We start from the raw sequence: 20,150 nt of genomic DNA, 5'->3' as shown, positions 1-20,150 counted from the left end.
ATAAGAGGTATCAGGCGGACAACTCTTGTAGGGGTCACAGATGGTAGGGAAAGTCAGGACTCAGAACATCAAGTTGTCTCTGGGCCTCACATGTCCTTGGACTGTGTAATGTTGATCCTCCCTTGGGTATCTGCGGCACACATGGTGTCCCTGGTGCACCACCTCCCATTAGATGCGTTGCTTCAGTCATCCGATGGGGCCCTGAATGCACCATCCTTCATTGGCTTGCCCAAAAACATCTGCAGGTTCACCATGGTGCTTTGCTGCAGCCAGTCTAGCGATCCCTCTGCATCACAGCCCCAGCAAGCCCAGCCGGTCCAACGTCTTCTTAACTGCAAACAAGGTGCATAGGAGGGCCTGGATGGCGGGTATCCCCACTCTCCTTGAACTGTGTCCCACTACCGCGCTCCATTAGGACCTCCCCAGCTATGCAGGTGGTTCAGATCTTACCTCTGGCTCTGATCTCCTGCAATAGACCTAGCAGCACAACTTCTCCACCCAAGCCATGCAATATTTCTCACCTCACACCTGGGTCTGCACTGGCCTCATCGCCACTCACAAAATGTCCTCAAGGCTGTCAGGGTCTGATGGCTGCTAGGGAACTGGAATTTAACATGGATTTCATATTAAATAGGGCTCTGCATTTCCCTCTAAATATTTAATATTCACCACTCCTGTTTATTAATAATCAAGCAATAGTGACACTTATTTCAAACACATCCTAAATTCATCAATAGGATATTCTGGGTTTGAGGGCTTTTTAGCAGACATCAGTATCTGCATTTACCACAGTTGATTAAGGGAAAAAAATGGGAGACAATAAATTGTGATATTGTGCAATAACATGGTCTATTCCTAGGTAAATTCACCTTCCACCCATGGGGCAGTTTATAATCCTGGACCACATTACCAAATACCTGTGTTTTTTCTGGACTAACGCTTGTCCAACTTTTGTGGTGTTGGAGAGAAACATTTATCACATCCATCACTCCTGCAGATTTATCCATATGATGACACAGCCTCCTTCTGAATTCTGATTGTGGCAGTGCGCATGAACATGTGGCTGGACTATTCTTTCCCATTTACAGCGATGTGCCTTGAAACAACTAAAAACATTCCAGGAAGTGAGGCTTTCTGTTTCACTGATAAAGAGGCTTCATCTCTGAATTTTAAATAGACATTTGCTTAATAAAGTGTATAAATACACTTATGGGTTTTCCACACCACATACATGAGCAATACGCTGGTTTCATATAGAGAGTGAGTTTTGATATAAAAAAAAGACTATTTTTCCAGTCCACCGTTTGAGGTAGCACATTTTTCCTCCTTACAATTTGGTGAAGGTAGCTAATTCTTTATAACCATTCTTTTCTACTTATTATCTTATTTGCTTAATGCAGCAAGGACCTCATCTAGAGATGTTTCAATGTTTCTCTGTACAGTGAGATGTTAACCTTCAATATGCAATCCATCATATTTATAAATAGGGTCAGGTTTCAACTTCCATGCTTGTGTTTCGAGATGTGTTCAGAATACTTCAAAAATGATATGCCCACACTATCATGGACTTGAAAAATGATTTCATCATTGTGCTTCCAGAAACCAGCTCTGTGCAAGTCCTGGAAAATAAAAGTGAAAAAGTCCAAGTTTCCTGAAACCAGAGCATAAAGGAGGGGTCCTTTCTCAATCCATTGTTAACTAGGATGTTCTATAGTTGTACCAAAAGGAATGTGTGTTCCATGGTGCGATAGAGAGAAGACACGGTAATGTTCGAAGTTGCTGGGGAAGGATGGTCTAGAAAAAGTGGATATCTTAGCACAATTAACATTTAAATGTCCTCATGAAGGAAAACAACTTATTTACTCAGTGGAAATATTTCCGTTTTCCACATCAACAGTACAATTCCTCAGATGATAATTGCCATGCTTCACACATCCATAAACCCCTCCTATATTTATTTCTATTACTTCAATAATTATTTCAGGTTCTACCTTGTAGAAGAGGTGGCATAACTCTGCAAGCTATTGACTGATAACAGGGAGAAGCAGCTTGTAAGATATTGGGTTACAAACCACCAGGATGTGTGCTATAATAGGAATAAAATCCAGATGGCCAAGGAGAATGTCACTAATGGTATATTCCTCTCAGACTCGTTAGTCACAGATCGTTTTGCCCCACCCCCTGTTTCCTCCATCCCACTTAGTTATTAATACTTAAGTGCACCTCCCATGTTTTCCAGGTTTGTCACATGTTTGAACCAGGCCTTTGAATGCCAACGCATTTGTTCTTGTGTACCGTAGGCGATTCCTCTGATAATCTCTAAAGTGAGTTGTTTATCTCTTCATTTCAGCATCCAACTCCCTTTAGCAATTAAACTTTTTACCTATTGATCATTTCTAAATGACATTTTTTTTTATTCCTCATTTATTCACTTTTTGCGACATGGGATTTCTCACATAAAGGGCATAGCTCAAAAAGGTGAAGAACTTTCTTCGTAGCAGTCAAAGAGTGTTTAGGTAGACAATGAACGAGTCAGTTAAAAATACTTTCCCTGAGGCGCATAGTGAAAAGGATATATGTCTGGCTGCCAAAAAAACATTCTGAAAAGACCTATTTGAGTTGGAAAACAAGTGATTGGTAACTAATACCCGCTACATGAAAATACATGTTTAATGTTAAAACGTGTGAATGCATTCCTTTTCATAATGAAGGAGGTATATTATGAAAGGTGTATGTAATTCTATTTAATACATTTACATAAGGATTTGTTCTGGTTTTATTTGTTTTAACCTGACAACGAGAAGCACGCTGCCCATCTCTGTCTAATTAGCACATCACTCAAGTTAACGACTCTTGTGCACAATGAAACTTAGCTTGTTAGTCACAATTTTTCCTATTTTACATTATTACAAGAAATGTTTATTACTGGTAAAAACTGAACAGTTTAGTTAATGTTCAAAAGCAAAGACCGGGTTTGATCTTTTTTTAGGGCTACTCTCTTGATAGAAATGCAAAGATTTTTATTTTGCATTTATTTCAGGAAGCCAGGCAGGGACGGGTAATTCAAGAGGTAATACTTAACAAGGTGACAGTGCAAGGCAATTACTAGGCAGCTCAAAACAATAAACTGTAAACAAAGGACTACAGAGGACAGGAGGTGGCTGCAAGCAGAGACAACCAGAGAGAAAGGAGACAAGCTAAATTACAGGATAACAAGTTTTTATAGAAGTTGAGGAAGAACTGTTATATGACAAGGGATCTCTTAGTGCCCTAGGAAAGCCCTTTAGATTGATACCGTTGAACTCGGTGCAAGGTGGACGGAGACTGACAACAACAGTGAAGTAGGTAAGGCTTCAAAGGACTTCTGTGCAACAGCAGAAGTAATTCCTTACCTGATCAGAATGAAGACAACACCAGTGGTCACACTACGGAAACCAGACCTCAACATACAGTGGATCTATTGGGAACAAATTAGAAAAATGCAGAATAGACAAGGATTAAGACCAGGAAACCTGACAATACAGACGATCAGAAGATAGAGACTGAACACTGTAGCCACTCCCACTAGCTTAGGAACTAATATATATGACAATGAATCCAGAGAAAATCAAGATAAAAAATCTTGAACATGGCTTTAGAAATCTGGAGCAGGAAATCTGGGATCAAGAGCATGCTTTACCCAACAGGCACTAGTCCATCCAATGCCTTGGCGGTACAGATAAATAGGAACTAGGGTCAGAAAAAAGTAGTAGCGGCTCCCTTTCATAAAAAGTGGTGGGCAGGGGAAGTGGTTTGGGGGGCAATATAATTAAAAAAACACTTACCTGCTGCTGCGCTGCCAGCCGCTAGCTCTGTATTTCTTTGCTCAGGGTCCCCGCACACAGCGCAGGCTCCTAGATGCCAATCAAGACACTGCTATCATGAGAGCAGCACCATGATTGGCCTGAGTGGGCTTGTTCAATGCCCGCTCAGGTCCTAGGAACTTGTGCCTCTACTCCACCCTGCTGTACAATACAGCTTGGGTGGAGAGAGATTAAAGTGCGCATGACGGTTTGGACGGCCTTAGACAGCCCACCAAACCGTCATGCAGACTTTACAGTGTGCAATACTCCTCCCCCTGCACTCCTCATGGACGCGCGCCACCCAGACTTGGCTGCCTGCATTAGAAAGAAAAATAAAATGATAATAAAATGGTTTTATCATCAGTTTATTTTTCCCATTTTTGTCTGATGCCTGGCACTCAGAAGGGGGGGGGGGTGTGGGGCACCGCTGGAAAAAGGAACTTGAGGACTCAAGAAAGCAAAAGGTATCTTGCCAACTCCACAAATATTTGGTCAACAAGCCCAACAAGAAAAACAAAGATTCAGGATATCAAAGTAGAAAGGAAAGGCAGAAACAAGGCAAGCCTGTAAATCAAGAAAGAAACAAGTCAGAAATACTGCATAGAGCTGCTACATGAAAGCAGACACTACAGGAAGCGGTTCAAAGTAACACGTTTCTTCACCAGTTTTCAATGATTTACCAGTGCAGGCAGTTGAGTTAGGAAACCAGAACTCCCAGTAGAGGCAGTATAAGCACAACTTATAAATGTAGAAGTCAGTTATCAATCACTCCTTCCAGCTCTCACCCACACAGGGTGATTGGAAAACAGAATAGGTGTGAGCTAGCTGGAGCACTGTGCAGGTAAAAGAAGATAAAGTCCCTCCTCCACCTTTTGCCTGATGGTGTGCATGGGGTTTCCACGAAGCATCTAGTGAGCAGAAGGAAACTCCAGAATGGAATTTGTTTCAGAACATGGCAGGAATCCACGCAAGGGAGCACATACACACAAACTATGAACAGGATTGTTTAATCTATGTGTTATCACAGATTTTGTAACAAAGTACTATTGTGCAGTTTTGAAATAATTCCAAGAAGGATATAGTACATTTTGTCCAGAGTATCTATCCATCTGTATTGAGAGGATATTTAAAATCAATAAAGCAACTTAAAAGTAACTTTGAAATTCTAGTGTTCACTTTCTGAACATGCTGAACTACTGTTACTCAGTGGGTTATTGTATATAAATACGGTAAAGTTGCACTGCAAACCAAACCTGTTTAATCAGAATGCACTCCATTTGCCAGCATGCAGTTCATGAAGGATTTATTTTTGGTAATATCTTACAAGTACAGTCACAAACTATTATCAATCCTCGTAACATATTGCATTTTTCTATGCTAGAATAACTACACTGCCCTTTTTTAACTCTGGTAACTGAGATGAATCCAGAAATGATTGAATAAAGAAGTCAACAGCTTAGTTTATCAAGCAAGGTTCCTATATGAGGAGGGGGTTAGTAATATTCTCCACACAAGGAGCTAGTGACCTCTCTAGATCCTTCTAGGTGTAGACCCTAAGTATATGTAAGAGTTCAAAACTGATCTGACCAGCAACTTTGGCATTGATAAGCATAGATAGGCCCACAGATAATGTTCAGAAAATTACCTAGTTTGGATAACATTGTTTTTTTCAAGATCATTGGTACACAATATGTGCCAGAGAACGTGGCTGACAACTTGCAGCTTTATAACGTTCCCACTAAGTTCAATATGTTTTTTCTTGCTGACAGCATCTATAGTATGCATTTATACTTTATTTGCAAACCAGGTATGTCACATATGGCAGTCTAAGTTGAACCTCAGCATACCTAAATATGTCTGTATTGTTAGGCTATCACCCTGGGCACTGAGACCATTGCTTACTGAGAGAAACATATTAGGCACTTCTATCTTACATATTCATTTATCCCCCCCCCCAATAGTATTGTTGCTGAGCCTGTTTCAAACCATGAAGTTTGGTGTTTAGATCCCATACTGCTATTACTGGAGCTTGAGGTAATCTGGTACTGATGCTCACTATGCAGGCATCAAGAGCTTCTAGCTTCTTACCCTATCAACATATGTTAACTCTCAACATAAAAGGCGATGAGGGAAAAAATCTACAAATCAAAGTGCAAATTAAAAAAACTAGAGTGTGTTGGTCATTACATCCTACATCAAGCCCACACCCCAAAAGCAAATACTTCTTTACGGTTCAATACATTTCTATTAGATGGTCTAACAACATCATCAACATCAAATTTATAATCAGATTCTTACTTTGAATTGCCAACAAAAAAAAAAAACTCTCAGGCATACAAGCAAAAAGCCTCCATGCCCTTGTCTGACCTATCCAATTTCCTAAAATTCCTAATAATATTTCAATCCTTTTTCAGCTCATCTCTTTGTGCAATGCGATTGTGCCGATTGGAAACCCTCCTTTAAAAGGGTAGCATGTGTAGTGTCCTGAGGCATATGATGTCTCTAGAATAATATTGCAAGAGTGAAGAGCATGTTTTTCTGAAATGGTTCTCAACTCTCCTGAGGTTGACTGTGATTTACCCATGCATAGGGTGAACAATAACCTTTGCTCCCATTCCTGGAGGTGTGGTGAAAAGGCCTTTATCCGAATTAAAGCAAAAGGAACAAATGATGGACGGAATTCTGAACAATGCAAACATTCTCGCCCAGTCACAAAGATCTGGGTTTAATCCATCGTTCTTTTGCTCACCATGCCACCCCAGTTTGGACCCAGCCATATGCAAATCAGTCTTGACCCTGTACCTCATTGGAACAGTCCAACCTGAACTGTCAAGCCAGGTCCTCCCTGGACCGGAAACAAGCATCCTGGGACTGGTTTCGGGGCAGCACCTATCCAAAATAGAAAGGATGAACTATTTCCCAGAGAGGAGCATCTTGTTAATCATAATCCTTTAAACCGGTGCTATGGTGGGGCTACATTTTGAAGTATTCCTGTTGGCCATTATACAGAGCGTCACTTACTAATTAACAAAAGTCCCAGCAGCCAATCACTTCTCTTGCATACAATACATATGTTGGCAGTTTGCAAATTGCATTTGTTTTCTAAATTACTTATGTGCCCCTGCCAACCTGCTTTTTTAGGAAATAATGAAATGTGCTGAGACAAATATTTAAGTCCTAGTATAGCCCCTGAGACTCCACCTCCTTTCTGCATTGGCTGAGGTTGACAAAAGCAATGAATGACAAATGTAGCGACCTTGAGAGTAAGGAAAATATTGTATAAGAAACTGCAGTACAAACGGTTAAAAAATAATTTTGGCTGGTTACATCCTCCTTTTTTAATATTATTAAGCCACCCCTATGTATGCCTTGTCATCCTATGGCAGGTTGAACAGTATTTTAAATTAGGTTATGTAGAAATCTAATGCTTACATGTCCTTATAGTGACTAGCACCCAAAAACTATTTTTTTACTGTGGCAGACTTTGCTGTCCTATTTTGAAAACCAGAGTACAGATTAAAAATCCCAATACATTATCCCTGGAATGGGAATAGCTATAAAAATAATTAAACAAAAGTTTTTAGAAGTTATAAAAAATCCAATTCAATAGTGAAGTCAGATTCTTAATAAATATTAAGAAAAACTAACTTTTAGAAAGTTACCTTGTCCCTGCTTGGGGCTCATTTGCATTGGATCTTAAACTTCTCCTAGTTACTGATGGCCATTCAACTAAGTGTTAAAAATGTGTAAGATGTCTCTCAGAAGCAAAATAATAGGCTGACCTGAATGGGCAGAGACTCCTCTTCTAAACCTCCCAGAAGAAGCAGGGTGGAGACAGTGAGAATCCTTTTTGACATTACAGTGTCAAATCCTGCTTGACAGGTCTGCTAGGTTTATCTATAACACCCTGGAGTGCACTTGAAAGGAAGAGAACAGTGGCTTCCCCAAATTTGAACAATATTAGATGTAGAAGAATACTAAGATTATCAAAGTACACTCCCCAAACATCCCCACAGTCTTCAGGGCCCAAGTTTAGTGTGGCTTCAGATTGTCATCATCTTGAAAAGGCCCAATGTGGGAAGGGCTGGCTTTGGAAAGATTAAATGGTTAGGGCATCCCCAGGAGGCATTCCTACCCACCAGCTCCTACAACACATAAATGTGGCACCTTCAAGTATCCATTTCAGAGACCTTTCTGGACATGAGGAAGAGCAGAAGAGGGCTAGACATGGTGTGTGTGGCCCAAGAGTAGCCCTGTAGGTCTGAACCTCTTCCCTCTAGTAACCAGGACAAAGAAGTATACAACAAGCTAAAACAAGCCTTTCCGTGACCTTCCCAGCTGTCTCGTGGTACCTGGAATATACCCTGCCTTTGGCCTCTGCCAGACAACCTCTGTGTCTTTAAGTGTCTCCCCTTAGGTTCTGGGGGGCTTTAGAAATTTCAGCGGTAAAATGTTTTTTAAATTCCTTTCTTAAGTTTCCCTTTTTGTATTGTTGGCATTTTTGTATCATTTTGTTTTGCATTTCAATCTTTTTACTGTTTAGGTGGGCACCTATATACTTTACGCTTTTCCATTAGTTAAGTCAAAGTCTCTATGCTCTGTGCCATAGTTACCAGGAGGTTGAGCTCAGGTTAATTTAGTGACTTCAGGGTTTCATATGACAAGGATTGTGGTTATTACTTGAGGTAGCTACTTCCCCCAAATCAATGAATACTCCAGTGTTTTACAACGACCCTGTCCAAACTCCCAAGTCTTGTTCAGACTTGAACATGCAGTGTTGCTGCACTGACAGAGAACCCTAAAAGTGCCACTAGGTGCTGCTAGAGAGGTGACCAAGAAGGGAAAGCTGAGGAAGGAAGCAGTAAATGGATGAGAGTATACGAATGTGCGTGCTTCTACCTGAGAATTTTTTGTATGGATGCGAAAGAGACAGAACGAATGTCAGAAATATGGTGGTATTCCAGGCATTTAATTGAAATCCCTGGCTTTTTCTGGTATTGAACAACTTTATTTTGTAAAATATGTCACTATTTCCCTCTACCACCACCAGCCTCTGAGCCCTGAAATTACCATACCATCCTTTACCATTGATGCCCCTAAATCTTTAAAAATATGTTCCAGCCCTTTAACTCTGCCTGATCTTTAACCCTAGAAGCCCTTAGCTCCCTTTACTTCTACTTGACCTGAACCCTAAAAAACCTTAGCCTTAGCCACTACCTGCCCCTGAACCCTAAAAACTCTTTAGCTCCCTTTACCACTACCTGCCTTTGAACCCTAAAAATCCCATTACCACCCTTAACCCCCTCCCACCCCTGAAACCCTAAATATATATTCCCTTCAACCTTAAAACTCACGCTTTTTTTAAAAGACCTTTGTGGTTCTTATCTGCATGGTAAAGATGTATGCTGTAACATCCATCTTAGCTCTTTAATGACATGCAGGCTTTTTATGATAAAAAGCTATGATGGCTTTTTATCCTCTCATTATCTCTATGTACCTCTCTGAAGTGAGAATCCCGGGACCATAAGAATAGTGTAACCTAAAGCATATGTATTTTGAATGCACCTGTGAGATCTCTGTAACCTGGTCGGTAGCTCAGCTGTCTGAGCTCATATATGTATTTTCCGATGCATGAGAGGATTTTATGCTTAAAAATCTTTGTTTTTTCAATCCTGTTATATCCATCACATATTGTGGATGACAACTTGAAAAGGACAAATAGCTAAGTGAAAAGAAGTAGAAGCAAAAGGTGATGCTTTGTACAGTTTGACAACTGAAAGGTGGGCATGCCAAATTAACAGTCTAGGTTATTGCCTAAAAAATTCACACAATTGTTTCCTGATTAGTTTGTATCATTGTATAGGAAAATCTGCCATTTGAGACCAGGTGTTTCAGAACCCTTTTGGGAAGAACCCTGTCCCCAGAAAACTTCCAATTGTGAACTGAACCTTGCACTGCTCACTATCTAACTTCGGGATGGACAGTTGTACCCTGACATTTTGAAGGACCACCACCCACTGATGAAGTGTCCTACTGTCCCTCTGGGTTGTGACTTAATACGAGGGGATTTTAAATCCTTTACCTTTGTTAGACTTTATTTCGGCCCCAAAGGCCATAAAAGCGACATGAGATGTTACAATTCACAGTTTAAAATATCTACATCAAATCACAATTGTAAAATACAGCATACAAACATTTAACGATAGATAAAAAGGATACTTTCAGGTTAGTTACAGAAATTTTCTACGTTTTATCCACATGGCATTAAGAAACCTGGAGACAGCAAAAACTATTGGGGGGTGGGTGTCATACTTCAGGACTCTTAGCGCTTTTTCACACTCCCTAAATCCCATGTTGTTACATATGGGCTTAACCCAGCGTTTCCTTTGTGGGTGGTATATAGGACAGAAAAAAAAGACGTGTTTTTCGTCCTCAAGTCTATGGCCACAGGCCGGGCAGGCAGTTGTTGCTAGCGTCCCACCTGGAAGTAAACGATCTGAGCGGGAGGCTGCCCATTCTCAATTGGCAATACAATTTCCTGGCAGCCGGAGGTGAAATCAAATCTAAAAATTCCTCACTCCTATAGTTATCTTTGATTTGGAGGAACTCAACAGTCAGCCTACTGATATCGGAGCACTCCTGCAGACGCAGGAGGTGATGGCTTTTGAACTGGTTGGACAATTTCGTTTTTGATAAGGCCAAGCATGAGGCCTCCGGAGTGGCCCATAGGTCTGGTAGGCCAATCTTAGTACAAGTATCCCTAACAAATCTCAACCATGGAATATTCTTGCTTTTAATTACAGGCCAAATCCCCTTAAACTCCTCTCGATACGAGCCCAGCTCTGCATTGGACCAGAGTCTCTTCCAGTACATCAATGGACGCAGTGTTACCACCTCTTCCATTGGTATCAACCCAAAATCCAGCCTGATAGGGACAAGTGGGGAGCTGGAGGGCAAACCCAACTGATTCCTCATGAAGGAGTTTTCAATCCCAATCAGGTTATGGATTCTAGAATGACCCCAAAGTTCTGCTCCATAGGTGGAGGCTGCTCTTGCTTGGGTCCTAAAGATTTCTATTGCAGGTGCCACTGGCTTGGTGACCGAGCCTCTAAAAACTCGAGAAATTCCCCCAGTGGTTTGGGCAAGTTTTAGGACGGAGTTGGCAATTTGTCCCCCCCATCCCAAATCTTCTTGTAAAATAATCCCCAGATATCCGAACGTTGTTACCCGCTCAAGGGGAACAGCATTCAGTACTGGGTTTGGTCGAGTGTGTTTGGGGGGATTAAGAATCATAAATTTAGTTTTAGCTAAATTAATCTCCAGACCTCTTTCAGCACAGAAATCCACGAAGCCATCCAGAATGCGCTGGATGCCAGTTGATGTTCGCGACAACAAGGTGTCGTCGGCGAACATCAGCGCTGGCACCGTACCCGCAGAAATTGTTTAGAAATTTTAGACTTTCATGAACAAGCAGACACCCTGGAAATGAAACTCAGAGCAAGAAACTACCCCAAGAAATTGGTCAAGAATGCCAAAAAAAGAGCTCGAAATAACAACCGGGCAGCTCTTTTAGAAAATACGCCAAAGGAGCCGGCCAACCGGATGGTGTGTGTCACCACCTTTACCCCAGCGTCCAACAAAATTCAGAACATTATTCAAAAGAAATGGCGCATATTAAACACCAGCGACAAAGTCTGGACCCAACCCCTATTTGCGTACAAACGCAGTAGGAACATCAAGGATGAACTAGTCCATACAAAACCACCAGCCGCTACAGATGACAACCAACTGACACTATGGGGCCACCAACGACCAACTGGACATTACCTCTGTGGCGATTGCGTATCATGCCAATTCACGGCCACCACAAAAGAAGTGGACATAGGTACTGAGCGACCATGGACTCAGAAGAACTTCTCTAACTGCAACACAGAGAATGTAGTGTACCTACTCAAATGCCCTTTCCAACTCATGTATGTTGGCATGACTACTAGGCGTGTAAAGACCAGAATTAGTGAGCACCAGAGCACTATCAGAAGGAAGAAAGATAACACCAAATTAACAAAACACTTCCTTGAGAAAGAACACTCTGATAAAGATCTAAGATGGACGGTACTGGAAGTAGTACAGAAGCGCAATGGCTGCCTCTCACATGTCTTACATGTTAGAGAACAGCGCTGGGTGTTTCGCCTTGGGACATGGAAAAACGGATTGAACGATGATATCCCATGGCTACAAATGAAGTAACTTCCCTTAGCGCTCACTAAAACATACACTTTAACAGTACCCATTATAAAGACAAAAATACAAACAATAGACACAGTAATACATGTGAATAGAGCTAGACGCAGTTTCCCTTACTCCCTAAAACTAGAATCTTCTTGATCAGCAATCATGCTGTAGCTGTAAAATCGACTTGTGCACTAATTGTGGGTTTAACCACACCGTCACCCTGACTGTAAACAATCTGGGTTTGTTTTCTCTTCCTTTCTTCTGTGTAAATACTCGAAACTGCTCCCGTCATGAAATAATAGTCATGAGCGGGGCACATGTTCCCCATATTTCTATATAACGTGTCTACACACGTTAAATCACTCCCTTGAATCTCCAGGAACTATGGCAGGTGCTCCCATTGGACCAAAGCTGGTCCCGCCCCACCCCAGGCAATCATCTGAGGTAATGACGGGACACAGGAAGCGGCGTGTCATGGAGCAGCGCCATGTGCTGACACACCCCCACGAGGGTCAGGCAACAAACAGGCAACGTGCAGTCCTTTCTGCATGCTTCGCTCAGGACACAGGAAATGCAGCATCATCACTGTGCGCCACGCTCACCTGAAACCCATATCGCATGCCACGATCCCACCCAACAGTATAAAAGCTTGCTGCGCACTACACTTAATGTCACCGGGGAGGAGGCTGGACGCATGCAGCACTAGTTTTTCTAGCGGGGAGTACGCCTTGAACTGTAAGTCGTTATTCTGATTTCTTCTTCCAACAGGTTGAAACTATAGTAGATCAAGCACGCCCTGACGGTTTTTTCTGCTAACTAATTCAGTATCTTTGATATACCTTCCTAACCAGTCTGGTTTTTAACCCTTTTGTCTTCATCCTTTACCGTCTCCCACCAGAATGTGGCCACAAGGATTTCCCCCCTACCCCTCCCATGGGGCAAATAGGTTTTTTCAATAGGGTAAGACTTCTATTTTATTCACATGAATGTCAGAGTGAACACAGATGCCTGACACTCATATACATTTTTCACCTTTTTCACCTTTTTCACTTTAGGAGAGAGCAGTAAGTATGGAGCGTGACTGTGACACATCAAGGTCTACCGAATGACAACCATTTTGAGTATTATATGTTTGTCTCACCCCCTCTCTCTTACAGGTTTCTCTAAACAGGTGGCAGCTGCCTATAGGCCTACGCCCCCAGTGGTAAGATTGGAGCCCAATATTTAAGGTCCTGACGAATGCCACGTACCCAAGTGGACAATACAGGCAGAAACATGTTGACCCCCTATTAACAATCACTGATTCACAGCGGCGACGGGATGATAAGGTCCCCACTCACCGCACTTATATATTTTAATCCCACATAGTAACCCCATGGAATAAAAATTGTTCAGGTATACTATGATGGTTTTTAAATTCACTCACTCCTTTTTTTGTTTGGGCCCCCACTTAGTTTAGAAGTGCATCCCTGTCTCCAGGTGTATGCCCGCCCTCTATCAAACGCGGTTTTTAGAGGGCGAGGACTGGCAGATGATGAAGCATGACACCTGGTGGTGTGTGATGCCAGTCCGTCCATTTTTGTGATTTGCCCCCACTAAATTGGGCATCTCTTAGACACAACTAGGGACGGTCCTTTCTGTGGTTCATAGCTTTGGTTGGAGGCTGACCGTTCTCTAGTGCCCTAACGCCTCTAGTTCCCTCCCCGGGCCAGACCCTGGGTGTAACTGTGGTTCTATGACAGTGCAACTGTCATATGATCTAATGTGATCTACAATAAAGAGCTTTCAGAGTCTTACTGAGAGAGGGGCTTTGGCTCTTCCCACCTGTTTCCCCTGAGTATATGCTTTGAATTGGCCAAATTTGTGTTTTTCCACTAAAAAGACATCATACATTGTACATTTTTGTCTTGTGGCAAAGTTTATACTCAATGAAGCAGGACTAAGTTGGTTATGGTTTTAAGCAAATGATCATGGCTATATGTTAAAGGCACTAGGTCTGCCTTATTTATTGCAAAAAGCATATTTTAAAATTGATTGGCATTTAGGCATCTAATGTTATTATTCTGTATTAAAGCCTAGAGATAGATTTCTTGTTGCATCAAATCTCATATATTATATCAGTATGCAAGTGTTTTGGTTTTGCCAACTCCCCCTATAGTATAGAAGATTTGAGTTGTGAGAATCCATATTAAACCTTCTTGGGAAAGATAGTATTTTGCTTTTTTAACTGTAATTGTGTTTACGTTTGCAGTTTTATGACTGTGTGCCGGATGATTGCCTTGTGGAAAAGCTTAGACTGAGTACAGTACAGTAGGCCTGCTTTGGTTATGGTGAAAAGCCAATGATAAAACGCTAAATGCTTGGTCTGCAAGGAAATGTTATCCCCGATGCCATAGGTCTGGCCTGTTTATTATGAAAAGTTATTACAAAGACAGTTGGCTTGGCTTATGTATCATGAAATGCATATGGTGAATCTAATATGCCTCTAACAGTGGATTGGTATCACATTATGTTACAGGTTGTCAAAAGGTATTTGAGTTCATGCAATCTCACAGATTACAGTAGTATACAAGGGTTTTGGTGTTGGCCAAATTAATAGGGGATGTATATTGTTTTGGCAATTGTGATTTTATACATATTTGTAATTTTTTAACTATATTCCTGATGGATGTTACCTTCTGCACACTGTAATTTTGTGTACTATGTAATTTTTTGAATGTATGACTGATGGTTGCCTTGTGTGAAAGCTTATGCTCAGTACAGAAGGCCTCAGTTTGGTATGTGATGAGCCCTAGACCTCAAGAGGCCCGATTGGTTCACTAGGAAAAAATATTTCTATTGCCATAGATCTGGTCCTTTTATCATGAAACATTCTGATAAACCAATTAGGTGTGACATATTGATTATAAAAACCATATGATAAATTCAACTGCGTGACTGCTATAGCAACAGGCTTAACTCATAGGAAAACAAGTGTAAAGCACTTATCAGTACCAAAGCAGTCAATAAGTTAAAAACAAAACACAATAAAAACACCCTTCGATTTATAAAAATAAAAAAATATATATTTATCTTCAAAAAGACACCAAAACAACAGATGAAGTGGATGGTATGATTTTTGTAAGGTTTTAAAAAATCACTGCTTTTGACTCCAAAAAGTTTGGGAAGGCTTGGAAAAGATAGTAAATCACTGCTTTTAACTCTTAGTAGTAGTCTATGAGCCTTGAGAGAATAAAGCAACGTCAAAGTTGCAGGACGACCGCAATGGAAGTATGGGCTAGATGCAGGTGCCGGGTTGGTCATGGTCAAAATATTACCTTCGCACTTAGAATATTTCTGGTTCTTTTTTTTGTTGAAGGTGAGGTTAGTGGGGTCCTCTGCACCTTGAGTCTGGCTTTGAGTTTGCCAAAAATAGATTGGCTAAGTCCAGTGGTCCGGTGAAGCCTTGGCTCTCGACAGCACTCAAGACTACCAAAGAACTAGCAAGTAGCTTTAGTCTATGACCCTCGGACTCGGTGCTCAAAATATGTTATCTTTTGGCTTGGAGCACAATTTGCATTTCTGTGGGAAGAAAGAGTCCACTCTATTCTAACCAAGGGTCCAGGACCTAAGAGGGACCTCTTGGGGGAGAGAGCATAATCTCTCTGCTACACCAGCAGAGTCAAGGCAGTCCAGTGGCTTCTGGTCAGCCGGGTACTTTGTTGATGCAGGGATTGTTTACCTACTGTGTCCTTGAAGCTTAACAGGGAGTTAGCCAACTAGCCTTTGGAGTCTTTCTCCACAGATTCAACAGCAGGAGCAGCCCTTCTCTTATGAAGCCCTGTTTTGGCCTAGTAGGTGCATCAGGTGCCATCTTACTTGGTGTACCCTTCCTTTCTGAGGCCCACAGATTCAGCAGGTGCAGTTATCCTCTGTTATTTCTGAGTCGAGTGGTGTTCTGAGGCTGGAAGCCAGGGGTGCCGCAACCCTACCTGTTTTTACATCCTTTCCTGTGGGGTTGGTACTAAACAATCTTGCAGTGCATCTCTTTGCCCAAATCCAAGATGTCAAGACCCTTCTTCCCTGGGACAGAGCATTGGACACACCCCTGAGGCGTGTCCAGTGTAATTAGCCACCCCTCATAGAAAACCAGTTCTGCAATGGATTTTCCACATCTGAGAGAGATGCCAGCCTCTCTACCTACACTGTGCCCTGTGAATGAAATAATTTTCTTATCATGTGCGTAGATACACCAGAAAATGCATTTGCTTTGGTATTATAGTTGGTTGGCCAGCCTTTTAGTTTTTAATTTTCTCATTTTATAGTTCCCATTTCATGTATTTAATGTATCTTAAGAGGACACTGCAGCTCTACAAAAGTGCTAATGAGTTGCTGCTCATTTCATCTTCCACATTGCCACTTCCTCCAAACCAGGAGATCATTATGGAATGCTGTTGTCCATAGTGTACCATTGTTTTCCCATTTAAAGATGGCCAATACATTGTTTCTAAATACTGTAGCCACGCTTGAACTTTAAAACAACCATGGATTATTTACAATACCTTTGGAAGAAGGACACCCACTGCTATCTTTAGTTTTGTTATTACAAAGCTATGCCCACCATGTTTAGAAGACAGCATGTTTTCTTTTTTCTACTTTCATTCCTTTAATTTATCTTGCAAATGTTGTTGGTTATGTGTGTGTTTTATTGTGGTTGTGTCTGAGGGTAAATGGAAGGATGAGTTAGTGGATTGAAAAATGGATGTGTGCGTGCGTAGATGAGTGACAGTGTGTGTATGATGACTTTTTGTGTGTTTACCTCCTTAGTGATGCAAAAGGCACCTTCATTCATAAGCCAGACCGATTGGTATTATCAGTGGTTGTTTACAGTGATGTGTCTTTGACTCGATTTTCCCATGATTGTTGGCTGTAAGATACACTTAATTTCCACCCACCCAGCAGTAGGTGATGAATGTGGGTTAAAAGGTCCAGTTTAAAGATTAGCAACAGAGCACTACTTCACTTTGATTACCTTGAGTTGTTGTTGAGGTACGTTTCATAAAAAAGTATCTAATGCACTTTTTCCTTTGCAGTGATGACACTAGAGGTTAAAATACATCCATGAGGGTATCTTGGACATATATTGCTTGTATCACTTTGCTTATTGTGCCACTTGAATGAAGTGGTAATTAGGGGTGGGCAGAACTCATGGAGTTTCACTCTGCGGAGTTTCACTAAAAACACGCAAGATTCCGCAGAGTTCCGTCAGTGGGCAGAAATATGCATGTTGCGCTGTTCCTGCTTCAATTTGTCATCAGTAGTGTGAGCAGTGCCAAAAAATCTGTGTGAATGGCACAATTCTATGTGCAAGAGCACATGGCCATTTGAGTTGATTTTGCTGCCACTTGAGTACAAAATCCACTTGAGCAGCAGCAAATCTACTCGAGAAGCAGCCCACTCACCGCGACCGCCTACGTTGGAAAATCGCAGTAAGGCATGCCAAGTCTCGCTTGCATTTCTGGAGTCTTGCTGGAAAGCATTCTGGCACATGGCGATTTTCGGAAATTGGCCGAAACTCCTCATTACAAGAGTAACACAGTCGCCAAATTCCGCCACTCCCTTGGGCAGAATGAAATATTCCACCCACCCATGGTGCCAATGTCGATTTGTAATTGTCATTATTACAATTTAAACTGGTGGGAGTATTTAGTGAGACATCTGGAAATATAGCTTCATCAGATGTCCAAGCAGTAATGATGCTGCATGTATAGATTGCCCTGGTGCTTTTACTAATAACCAACCATTGCTTGTCAGGTGGAGTTTCTGGTAGTGTCATTCCCCAAAAATTTCTGTAGGATACTTAGGTTATTTTTTAGGTATAGGTATATCCACCAAACCGTTACGCCACACAAAAAGAGTTACTGCAAAGCCAGCTTCCTTTCTGAAACAAGGTTGTGATTTCTTTTTATTAAACATTTATATAAAATGATTACATGCATACATGTGGATGTGCTAAAGGGCTTCCAAAAAATAACCTGTTCAAACCATAGCTCATATGCTTCACCAATTACATTCAAGAAATCTTATAAACCAGTCCTGAGTAGGACACATTTCTATTCTAAAAATTACTGCCAGCTTTCTTTCTGAAACGAGTGTTTAAAAATGTATATATAAAAATGATTATATGCACACACGTGGATGTGCTAGAACGTTTCCCCAAAAAATAACCTGATCAAATCATAGCACATATATTTCAACAATTACATTCAAGAAATCTTTTAAACCGCTCCTGAACGAGACACATTTCTCTTCTAAACATTACTGTTGATTTACGTGTGCCAAATCATATATGTTTGGTGTCTTATCTTATCCCATAAGTATGTGGTTTTATGGTGTCTGGAATATCCTCTCTTTAAAACATTTAGATCATCAGGTTCGGATTAAAGTCCTCAAAAGAATTTTGTAAAAATCCCATTATTACGATTTAGCCAACTATGTTGTACATATCTCTCTCTACAGCACTCACTTTTTAACAGAATATTTTATACTGAAATCATTTAATTTACCATTTGTGACAGTGAATACATGTAAACCCATCTGCCTCACAATAATAGTCATGAAATCCTCCTTGAAACAGAAAGAATGCAACTCCAGTTCCTGATTCCGTGCCACTGTATGCTGGCAGTATAGCCAAAGATATGAAGAGCGTGCCACGGTCATTGAACTCCATCACAGTGCAGGCCCATTTTCAAATGAAGGGTCTTCATAGCTAATCACTTCCTTAGAAATAATATCATATCAGCCTGTTACCTCATAATTTAGGTTAGATTATCTTTATTTATACGCTTTCCACTTGTACTATGCAACCTCGCATTGAATGAAGTGCATTATACACAGATAAAATGCATAATCAATCTCATCTCACCAGACCCTTAACTAGATGGGGTGGGTTCAGCCAGCTGAACCTTTTCTTTCTATACACGGGTGTTAAATAGTCTGTGCTATTTATGTTAATACTTGATCGCCATAGTGATGATGCCATACAAATACTTGTCAAAGGTACTTTTTCTGTGAGTGTTGTTTTTGAAGCGGACGCCTCTTTTCACATAATAATGGTAGGCTTTAGCCTAATGTGTTTAGTCATTTTACACCAATAGGAAGGTGGATTGGATGGCAGTGTATCACAAGTATTGCAAGAGCCAATTGTGGCAATTGGTTATAATTAAAGCAGTGATTTTAGAAAATACTATTTGATGCAGCATGACCAGCTTTGAGACAACAAATACGAAGGGGACACATTTAACTCTTCTAAGCTCCAACTTTCCAGTTGATTTCCCAATTCCAGCAGTGGCCTTTATTAAAGACTTTTGGGGACCAGTTCAAAAATTCTTTTTTCAGATGGGAGCATGAGTGTGAAGGTAGCTCAATTCAGGCTTGCAATGTATGCCCAAAGGACATGTTTGTACCCCTGCAGAATTGTACACCACAACTGCATAATATTTGGCAGCAGTAAACACCACACAAACGGTGGAGCATCGGGCAAACGTGGTTTTCCTTGAGAGTTTGTGATCATTCACAAACTCCTCTCTGGCCCTTTCCAACCAGGCAATAGTTGGAGATCTGCTTCATCAAAGGACAGGAGCAAATCACCTTTCTGGGTGTGAAGTGGAAGGGAACATCCCCCAAATTCTTAGGTTTATACGAAAAGGAGTTTCTCCATGGGGAAAAATGTGTTACTCATGGAAGGAATGTGCCTTTGGACTGCTAGTTGCCTTTACCCAAAGTGGAGCTGTAAGGTGCATGACAGTTATGCATTGGAAGATGTACATGGTTCAGCTTTTCGCGTCTACTAATGAGAAGGTATGCAAATTTCTAAACTTGTAAACCCAAAACTGTGCAGAGAAGTATGTGCATGAGCGTAGACGTGCATAATGTAATCACCGGGCCCTTTTATTTGTAGCGATCATATCCTGTTGAAGATTAAAATCATATTCCAAGGAAAAGAAAGTAATAATTTTCCCAATTGATTCTCCAACTGGTAAACATCTTTGTATTACATATTATTGGTTGCAATATTGTGCAAGCGCTACAATCATT

At 41.1% G+C, this 20,150-nt stretch overlaps 1 protein-coding gene across 1 annotated transcript in view; it reads left to right on the top strand.

The window, feature by feature from the left end:
* Positions 1 to 20,150, top strand: part of MARCHF1 (membrane associated ring-CH-type finger 1) — a 1,509,818-nt gene that overhangs the window by 103,424 nt on the left and 1,386,244 nt on the right. The window lies entirely within an intron of this gene.

The sequence above is a fragment of the Triturus cristatus genome, chromosome 2_2 (genome assembly GCF_964204655.1).
Source record: "Triturus cristatus chromosome 2_2, aTriCri1.1, whole genome shotgun sequence".
NCBI lineage: Eukaryota > Metazoa > Chordata > Amphibia > Caudata > Salamandridae > Triturus > Triturus cristatus.
This window is presented reverse-complemented; position numbering and strand designations above follow the sequence as displayed.